Here is an 11,094-nt window from a genome sequence, read left to right on the forward strand (position 1 = left end):
ACTAAAAATACAAGGAAATGCTCTGAAGATGATACAGGCCATATATGAGAAACCCACAGCTAATATTATACTCAAAGGTGAGAAACTAAAAACTTTTCTTACAAGAATAGGAACAGGGCAAGGATGGCAAGGATTCCTTCTTTTGCCACTTATATTCAATACAGTATTGAAAGTTCCAGCCAAAGAAATAGGCAAGAAAAAAAATATCCAAATTGGAAAGCCAGAGGTAAAGAGATTTCTATTTGAGGATGGCATATCTTTTTATTTCTTGAGACAAGAAAATTGTTTAACTTTTACTCCAAATTATGGTAAGAATTTGGAGACATTTCCTAGAGAAGTGACATGATACATGTATGTTTTGCAGATGACATCTGTATGTAATCATTATGTGTAGGAAGCCCTAAAGTTTCCAAACAAAAATGTTAGAGCTAATAAATGAATTTTGCAAAATTTCAGGATACAACATCAATGCACAATCTGTTGAATCGCTACACACTAAAACTAATCAATCCATAAGAAAAAATTTATTTAAAAATCTCATTTACAACAGTATACAAAAGAATAAAATACTTAGGAATAAATTTAAGCAAGGAGATGACAGACTTGTGTGCTGAAAATTACAAAACATTGTTGAAAGAAATTAAAGAAGATATAAATAAATGAAAAGATTTGAGTTACAGACAATCCAATTGCATTTTTTATTTTAAAAAAATACAATTAAGAAATTATCGACTATAGTCAAGATGTTGTGCCATCAAATAGCAAGTCTTTTTTTTTTCTTTTATTATTATTATTATTATTATTATACTTTAGGTTTTATGGTACATGTGCGCAATGTGCAGGTAAGTTACATATGTATACATGTGCCATGCTGGTGCGCTGCACCCACTAACTCGTCATCTAGCATTAGGTATATCTCCCAATGCTATCCCTCCCCCCTCCCCCTACCCCATAACAGTCCCCGAAGTGTGATGTTCCCCTTCCTGTGTCCATGTGTTCTCATTGTTCAATTCCCACCTATGAGTGAGAATATGCGGTGTTTGGTTTTTTGTTCTAAATAGCAAGTCTTATTAATTCTAACTAAAGTTTTTGTGACAACCATTCCCACCTCCCCCTTCCCTCCCACTACTCTTTCCAGCCTCTGGTAACGCTCTATGTCCATGAGTTCAATTGTTTTGATTTTCAGATCTTACAAATAAGTGAGAACACGTGATGCTTTCTTTTCTATGCCTGGCTAATTTCACTTAACATAATGATCACCAATTCCATCCATGTTGCTGCAAATGAGTGGATATCATTCTTTTATATGGCTGAATAGTACTACATTGTGTATATGGTATATGAACCACATTTTCTTCATCCATTCAACTATTGATGGACACAGGTTGTTTTTAAATCTTAACTATAGTAAACAGTCCTGAAACAAACATAAGAGTGCAGATATCTCTTTGATATACTGAGAGTGTTTGTTTTGGGTATATTCCCAGCAGTGGGATAGCTGGATTATATGGTAGCTAGGTTTCTAGTTTTTTGAGACACCTCCAAATTGTTCTCCATAGTGCTCGTAATAATTTACATTCCCATCAACAGTGTACAAGGGTTCCCTTTTCTCCACATCTTTGTCAGCATGTGTAATTGCCTGTCTTTTTGATATAAGCCATTTTAACTGGGGTGAGATGATATCTCATTGTAGTTTCAATTTGTATTTCTCTGATTGATGATGTTGAGCACCTTTTCATATGCCTGGTTGCCATTTGTATGTCTTTTTTTGGACAAGTACCTATTCAAATTTCTTGCCCATCTTTTGATCAAATTATCAGATTGTTTTTCCTATAGAGTGGTGTGAGCTCCTTATCTATTCTGGTAACTGATCCCTTGTCAGATGGGTAGATTGCAAATATCTTCTCCCATTCTGTGTTTTTTCTCTTTACTTTATTGATTGTATCCTTTGCTGTGTAGAAGCTTTAAAGCTTGATGCAATTTCTTTATCTGAGGTGAAAGATAATAGATACATATTCTCCGAAAACATTGCAACTCTCACAGATCTCGTAGCAAATTCAGTCATTAAAAGTGAAGCCAGCAACCAGTTTCTGGATCCTGGAAGTGTATATAATAAATTTTCAGGGTAACTGATTTTCTCTTTCCCTGAGAGTTTATACCTAGCACTTGGATCATTAAGAATATACCAAACCTGATATTAGATGTGCAAACACTTGCTGTCCACAGATTCTTCAGGTCTTAATGGACTAACCACTTGCCACATCCAAATGCAAATATTTTAGCCAAATAACTATTTGTGTGTGTGTGATTGATTCTCAACTTTCTAGCAAAGCAACTATTACTCCTGCATTACTTTGAGCTCTCCAGGTTCTTGAATCTTGAATTCTGGTCATATTGTCCTGGCCTTTGACCTTTCATTTCCACCTGTAAACCAATGAAGTTTCAACCTCAGCAATAAGAGATGAGACCTCAGAGCTGGCATTTTGTTCTCTAACATTGCCATCCAGGCGAAATAAGTTCTAAAATTTCCTCTTTTTTATAATTAACAGCTTGCCAAACTAAAAACAAAATGTTTTTAGCCAAGAACAGTGACTCACACCTGTAATCCTAGCTACTTGGAAGGCTGAGGTGGGAGGCGTACTTGAGCCCAGGTGTTCAAGGTTCCAGTGAGCTCTGATTACACCACTGCATTCCAGCCTTGGCAGCAGAGCAAGACCCTGTCTGGACCAATTCTTTTTAATGATTTAGGCACCCAAATCTTTAAATACATTAAATATGCTGATATTTAAGCAGAAAATAAGTTTGAAAAATTTTCAAAAATTTGCTTTTGCAAGCCCAAGAACCTAAATACCAAATCAGGCATTAGGAGTGCCAAATTTACAAACACTACTCCCCCTGTAAAAAGCTCTCTTCTGTTCTGAGGTAGAAGGTCATGCCTATAGTTACATGCCCTACCATAGTGAGTATGGACTACATCCGCTAATACTAGAATCAGAAGCAGGGATAGAAAAGTACCAGCACATAATTCAGGAGGGAAACCCCAGTCATAATCAAATGTATAGAGATTAGGGGAAATAGGGAGATGTTGATCAAATGGTAGAAACTCAGTTATAAGATAAATAAATATTAGCGATATAATGTACTGCATAGTAGCTATAGTTAATAATACTGTATTGTTTACTTGAAATTTGATGAGTGGATTTTAGGTGTCCTCAGTACACATACACATACACACACACACACACACACACACACACAAATGGTAACTACAGGTGATAATGGTTATGTTAATTAATTCGAATGTGGTAATCAGTACACAATATATGTTTATATCAAATCATCACATTGTATACCTTGAATATACACAGTTTTATTTGTCAAATAAATATTTTAATATAAAAATCAAATATATAGAGATATCAAACCTAGTACAGTTGGGTAAAGATAGCACAGTATAAGATTGTCCGAAAGTTTAGTAGAATCAGAAGTTTGTTTCCTAAATTTTGTTCTAAATTGAACTAAAATCTTTCCATCCTGGACTGAAAGCTACATGGGAACAGAGACCATGTGCATCTTTTTCACAACTAATTCCCCAGTACCTCATACAATGCTTACCATATAGTAGCACCTTAATAAATGCTCATTGTGTAAATGAATCAATATTTCTCTGATGCTGAATAATTCATCAATCATTCTTCATTATTTAGAATTATGACAAAAATTCTAGCCCTCAAAGATCTGATACATCCGGCATTATTCTGATGCTCTAGTGGGGCTGAGACATTGATATTTCATTATGTGATTTGAGGCCGAGATTCTACAAATTTTAAAATTGGAAAACTTTTATACCATTGGTGTATGGTGGGTTTCTAGAGTCCCAGAACATGATAAGGGATCAGGGACATGTGCTGTTTTAATGACTGCTTCAGTGAGGTTTAAAACAATGTAATCCCAATATAGCAATGTGTATATGGACCTTAGGAGGAAGTTTGGGTTTGACCCCAGTTTTTCCATAAATTAACTGTAATCCCTTAAGCAAGCCAAATCAACACTGTATAACCTTGTTGATAAAATGAGAGAGTTGGACTAGAATATCTTTAAGTATCCTCTCAGTAAAAGTAATGTATAAATCATTGAGCAAGTGGCATGTTTCAAGTACAAAAAAGGAACTTTAAATATTTCTGCTGAAAATCAGTGATGATGATAAGAGTAATAAGTCATAACTAATATTTATATAGCACTTTCTATTAGCTAAATGTTTCATGTGGATTATTTAAGGGATATTTTACTAGTTTTCCTTTAAATATTTATATTTTGATACAGAATTATAGATTTTAAAATAATACATACTGTTTTTTATTAACACATGCTCATTTTACAAAACTTACAAAAGAAAGAACACTAGAAAACAAAAATTTGTAAATTTTTGGTGTATACTTTTCAAAAATGTGCGTACACAAGTGTATTTGTATATAACCAAAGGGAAATCAATATATTAAAGAGATATCTGTACCCCCCATATTAATTGCAGCATTATTCACAATAGCCAAGATTTGAAATCAACCAAGGTGTCCAATAACAGATGAACAGATAAAGAAAGTTTGACAAAATTCAACAACCTTCATGCTAAAAACTCTCAATAAATTAGGTGTTGATGGGACGTATCTCAAAATAATGAGAGCTATTTATGACAAACCCACAGCCAATATCATACTGAATGGGCAAAAACTGGAAGCACTGCCTTTGAAAACTGGCACAAGACAGGGATGCCTTCTCTCACTACTCCTATTCAACATAATGTTGGAAGTTCTGGCCAGGGCGATTAGGCATGAGAAGGAAATAAAGGGCATTCAATTTAGGAAAAGAGGAAGTCAAATTGTCCGTGTTTGCAGATGACATGATTGTATATCTAGAAAACCCCATCGTCTCAGCCCAAAATCTCCTTAAGCTGATAAGCAACTTCAGCAAAGTCTCAGGATACAAAATCAATGTACAAAAATCACAAGCATTCTTATACACCAATAACAGACAAACAGAGAGCCAAATCATGAGTGAACTCCCATTCACAATTGCTTCAAAGAGAATAAAATACCTAGGAATCCAACTTACAAGGGATGTGAAGGACCTCTTCAAGGAGAACTACAAACCACTGCTCAGTGAAATAAAAGAGGATACACACAAATGGAAGAACATTCCAAGCTCATGGGTAGGAAGAATCAATATTGTGAAAATGGCCATACTGCCCAAGGTAATTTATAGATTCAATGCCATCCCCATCAAGCTACCAATGACTTTCTTCACAGAATTGGAAAAAACTACTTTAAAGTTCATATGGAACCAAAAAAGAGCCCGCATCACCAAGTCAATCTTAAGCCAAAAGAACAAAGCCAGAGGCATCATGCTACCTGACTTCAAACTATACTACAAGGCTACAGTAACCAAAACAGCACAGTACTGGTACCAAAACAGAGATATAGATCAATGGAACAGAACAGAGCCCTCAGAAGTAATACTGCATATCTAAAACCATCTGATCTTTGACAAACCTGAGAAAAACAAGCAATGGGGAAAGGATTCCCTATTTAATAAATGGTGCTGGGAAAACTGGCTAGCCATATGTAGAAAGCTGAAACTGGATCCCTTCCTTACACCTTACACAAAAATTAATTCAAGATGGATTAAAGACTTACATGTTAGACCTAAAACCATAAAAACCCTAGAAGAAAACGTAGGCAATACCATTCAGGACATAGGCATAGGCAAGGACTTCATGTCTAAAACACCAAAAGCAATGGCAACAAAAGCCAAAAATGACAAATGGGATCTAATTAAACTAAAGAGCTTCTGCACAGCAAAAGAAACTACCATCAGAGTGAACAGGCAACCTACAAAATGGGAGACAATTTTTGCAATCTACTCATCTGACAAAGGGCTAATATCCAGAATCTACAATGAACTCAAATAAATTTACAAGAAAAAAACAAACATCCTCATCAAAAAGTGGGCAAAGGATATGAACAGACACTTCTCAAAGGAAGACATTTATGCAGCCAACAGACACATGAAAAAATGCTCATCATCACTGACCATCAGAGAAATGCAAATCAAAACCACAATGAGATACCATCTCACACCAGTTAGAATGGCAATCATTAAAAAGTCAGGAAACAACAGGTGCTGGAGAGGATGTGGAGAGATAGGAACACTTTTACACTGTTGGTGGGACTGTAAACTAGTTCAACCATTGTGGAAGTCAGTGTGGCGATTCCTCAGGGATCTAGAACTAGAAATACCATTTGACCCAGCCATCCCATTACTGGGTATATACCCAAAGGATTATAAATCATGCTGCTATAAAGACACATGCACACGTATGTTTATGGTGGCACTATTCACAATAGCAAAGACTTGGAACCAACCCAAATGCCCAACAATGATAGACTGGATTAAGAAAATGTGGCACATATACACCATGGAATACTATACAGCCATAAAAAATGAAGAGTTCATGTCCTTCGTAGGGACATGGATGAAACTGGATAGCATCATTCTCACCAAACTATTGCAAGGACAAAAAACCAAACACCGCATGTTCTCACTCATAGGTGGGAATTGAACAATGAGAACACATAGACACAGGAAGGGGAACATCACACTCCGGAGACTGTTGTGGGGTGGCGGGAAAGGGGCGGGATAGCATTAGGAGATATACCTAATGCTAAATGACGAGTTAATGGGTGCAGCACACCAACATGGCACATGTATACATATATAACAAACCTGCACATTGTGCACATGTACCCTAAAACTTAAAGTATAATAATAATAAAATAAAAGAAAGTTTGGTATATATACACAATGGAATATTATTCAGCCATAAAAAATGATATGTAGTCATTTGTGGCAACATGGATGGGCCTGGAGAATGTTATGCTAAGTGAAATGAATCAGGAACAGAAAGGTAAATAGCACATGTTCTCATTTATATGTGGCAGCTAAAAAAGGTAAGCTCATAGACGTAGAGAGTAGAATAGGGGTTATTAGAGGGTAAGAAGGTAGGAGGGAGGAGATAATAGGGAGATGTGTGTTAATATATACAAAATTACAGCTAGCTAGGAGAAATAAAATCTAACGTCCTATAGCACTGAAGCGTGACTATAATTAACAATAATGTATTGTATATTTCCAAACTGCTAGAAGAAATAATTTTGAATGTTCCCAACACAAAAAATGATAAATGTTCAAGGTGATGAATATGCTAACTACCTTGATTTGATAATTACATATTGTATACATGTGTTGAAGGACTACTCTGTATCTCATAAATCTGTACAGTTATGGTGTGTCAACTAAAAAGTAAAAAGTGGCTTTTAATGACTGCATATTATTCAATTATGTAGCCTACTACAATTTAAACAATCCCCTATTGTTGAGAATGCTAGTTTTCTTAAATTTTGTGATATTTTAATTCTTCAATGAATATCTTTATGCATAATGTCTGTTCAAACTTTTGATTATTTAGAAACATAAATTATATTTTAATAGCTTGATCAAATGTTACGCATATTTTTAAGGCTTAGAATATATATTTCCAAATTTCTCTTCAGAAAGATTTCACCGATTTACAATATCACCAGCAGAAGGCCTTTTCATCTCACCTTTTCAGACCTTGAATATTATTATTATAAATTGCTGAACCTGTAAGAGAAAAATGTCCCATTTTAACTTGCGTTTCGTAGGTTACTGTAACTTTTTAAAAATTACTTCTTTTGTGAATTGCTTGTTCATGACCTTAGCTCATTTCTAAAAAATCAAGTATTTATTTAATTGGCTTGTAAGAATTCTTCCTTATTTAATTGGCTTGTAAGAATTCTTCCTTATGGACATTAATTATTTGCGTATATGTTGCAAATATTTTCCAGTCTATTATTTGCCTTTGTTTATGGTGTTATTGAATCTATTAATTGTTTCCCTCATTTTTTTCTTTAACACTTAGAAATATCTTCACTGCTACAGGGCAGATCATTATTTATTTATATTTTCCTTGATATTTTACAGTTTTCAATTTTAGACTTAGCTCTTATATTTATTTAAAGTTTATTTTGGCATATGATATGAGATGGGAATTAAAGTTCTTTGTTAAAGTCCAAATAGTTATCATAACACTATTTCGTGATTAACTTTATCTTTTTCCCGTACATGATTTAAACAACACTCCTTAAAAATCTACTGTGTTCAAGCCCAACCAGGGATATCTGCCTCCTCCACAAAGAAAACAAAATAAAACAAACAAAATCTATTTTGTGTTGGGCTTCTCAGAATGTTTTTTGTTTCATAGTTTTCTTTTGTTCTTATAATCTGTGAAGTGTGTATTACATTCCTTTTTTACATAAGACAAACATGAGTCTCAGAGATGTCAGTTGAGTTGCCTAAAGTCACATATTTACTAAGTGGCATAGCCCAGGCTGGAAACCAAGTTGTTTGATTCAAATTCAAATTATTTTTGCCTTATCACTACCAGAAAGGTCTAGATATTTCAAACAGGTATTTGGAGTAGGCCAAGTTGCAGATCATTTACAGGTTTATAGTGTAGACAGTTTCCACATTTTAATTTGATAATTTAAATAACTAAAATAACATTTAGTTCAAATTTACAGGACTCACTAAACATTTGTACACTAACAAGACTTATAGTGCACAATAGATCTTAACATAGTGCTCTCAGTTTTAAAGGTATTTTGACTTTAGAACTTTTTTTGTCAATTTTGCCCTGGTCAAGGAGTGATATTTTACTGTATCCATAATAAAATGATACGCCATCTACTGGCATGTTTTCCAACATCTCATATATACACATTTGAAAGTCCTTTGGTTTTGAGAAGATGATGCTAGAAAAAAGTGTTGTTTAGTTTTACGTTATGCAGTCTGATGCCACTGGAAATTACTCTCGGCCATTTTGTTCTTCTGGGTTTTGATACGTAAAGCAGAGTTTATAAGAAATTGCGTCTTCAGCACACGTTTATTGTGGCACTATTCACAATAGCAAAGACTTGGAACCCGCCCAAAAGTCCATCAATGATAGACTGGATTAAGAAAATGTGGCACATATACACCATGGAATACTATGCAGCCATAAAAAAGGATGAGTTCATGTCCTTTGTAGGGACATGGATGAAGCTAGAAACCGTCATTCTCAGCAAACTATCGCAAGGACAAAAAACCAAACACTGCACGTTCTCACTCACAGGTGGGAATTGAACAATGAGAACACTTGGACACAGGAAGGGGAACATCACACACCGGGGCCTGTCGTAGGGTAGGGGGAGGGGGGAGGGATAGCATTAGGAGATATACCTAATGCTAAATGACGAGTTAATGGGTGCAGCACACCAACATGGCACATGTATACATATGTAATAAACCTGCACGTTGTGCACATGTACCCTAGAATTTAAAGCATAATTAAAAAAACAAAAAAGAAATTGAGTCTTCAAACAAGATATTTTCATTCCGGTGAATAACACTTGTTTTTTGCCTAAGATGCCTAGAACTGAGGTCTGAGAATCATATAGCTGTAATGATGTGTCTGGACTGGCTCAAAATAAGACTTATTGTAAGCGACATTGCAGAATAAAGGTCTGCAAAAGAAAATTCAACTTCCAATTCCCCCTTCTCCTCCTAGCAGCATGATACCTTTTTTAATGCTCTCAATTATACATGAAGTCAACAGATCCAGACTTAATTCTTCACTTACTCTGTAAAAAACCCTGAGGTTTTTTCTCAGTTACTAACACATTCATTTACTAATTTTCTCCCCCTAATCACACTGGCAAAAGCCAAGGAAGTGTGTTATAATACACCCACCACCAGCAGCATGTCTGTCAGCACTTTTATTTAACGTAACCTCTTTCTTTTTTTTTTTTTTTTTTTTGAGACGGAGTCTTGCTCTGTGGTCCGGGCTGGAGTGCAGTGGTGCGATTTCCGCTCACTGCAAGCTCCGCCTCCTGGGTTCACGCCATTCTCCTGCCTCAGCCTCCGGAGTAGATGGGACTACAGGCGCCCGCCGCCACGCCATGCTAATTTTTTGTATTTTTAGTAGAGACAGGGTTTCACCGTGTTAGCCAGGATGGTCTGGATCTCCTGACCTCGTGATCTGCCCGCCTCGGCCTCCCAAAGTGCTGGGATTACAGGTGTGAGCCACCGCGCCCGGCCAACGTAAGCTCTAACGGTTTACATTTCAATCCTCTGCACTTCTACAAATTTGTCTTAGAAGATTGACTCAAAAGTTAGAGGAAAGTCACTTTTAAGTAAAAGGTAAACTTACACATAACAACAGTTTGGAGTTAAGTGTCAATTCTATGGTTCAGGTGAGATCAGTAAAAGGCAATGTAATAAACTAGATCATAGAAATATCTTCCGTAAAAGATGTACATACCCACTTTTCATTACCTACGATATGCTTTTAAACTTTTAATCTAATATCTAGTTCATTATTGAGAAATTAAATTTTAAAGCCACTCGATTTCTTTCTCTCAGGTAAGAAATTGTGGTCATTTTCTAGTTCAAATATTATTGATAAATACTTGTTACAGATGATGGTGGTTGTTTCCTAGTATTCATGCGCCAAAAGGATATTAATTGTGGTATAAATATATATCCTTACTATTTCTTCTGCCTCAATGATGAATACCCCTGATTGAGTCTAGAATAAGATAGCTGTCTATAGATTTACAAATACTTTTCTTTTTAAAATATCAATTTTTTAGATGAGAAGTATAAAACTCTACAGATATTCTAGAAATAGCATACTTTACTTTGGCAGCAGAAAGACAAACATGTTGCCAAATAAAATTACCTCTACCCTCCTTTGGCCTCCTAAAAATATGCTAAAGAAACTGTCCAATGAGGGAAGTGTGTTTTTCCATTATTTCTGCTAATAATAGCCATAGGTGTTTTTTTCTTCTCTCATCACCTTGTGCTTTCTATTTTTATACACAGATATATATTCCCAAATGCTTTCTGAATGCCTGTTGGTACTGCGATCTTACATCAACTATTGAATATTTTCTTCACATTTATGTGTCTTCCTGTATC

The sequence above is a fragment of the Pongo abelii genome, chromosome X (assembly GCF_028885655.2).
Source record: "Pongo abelii isolate AG06213 chromosome X, NHGRI_mPonAbe1-v2.0_pri, whole genome shotgun sequence".
Classification (NCBI taxonomy): Eukaryota; Metazoa; Chordata; class Mammalia; order Primates; family Hominidae; genus Pongo; species Pongo abelii.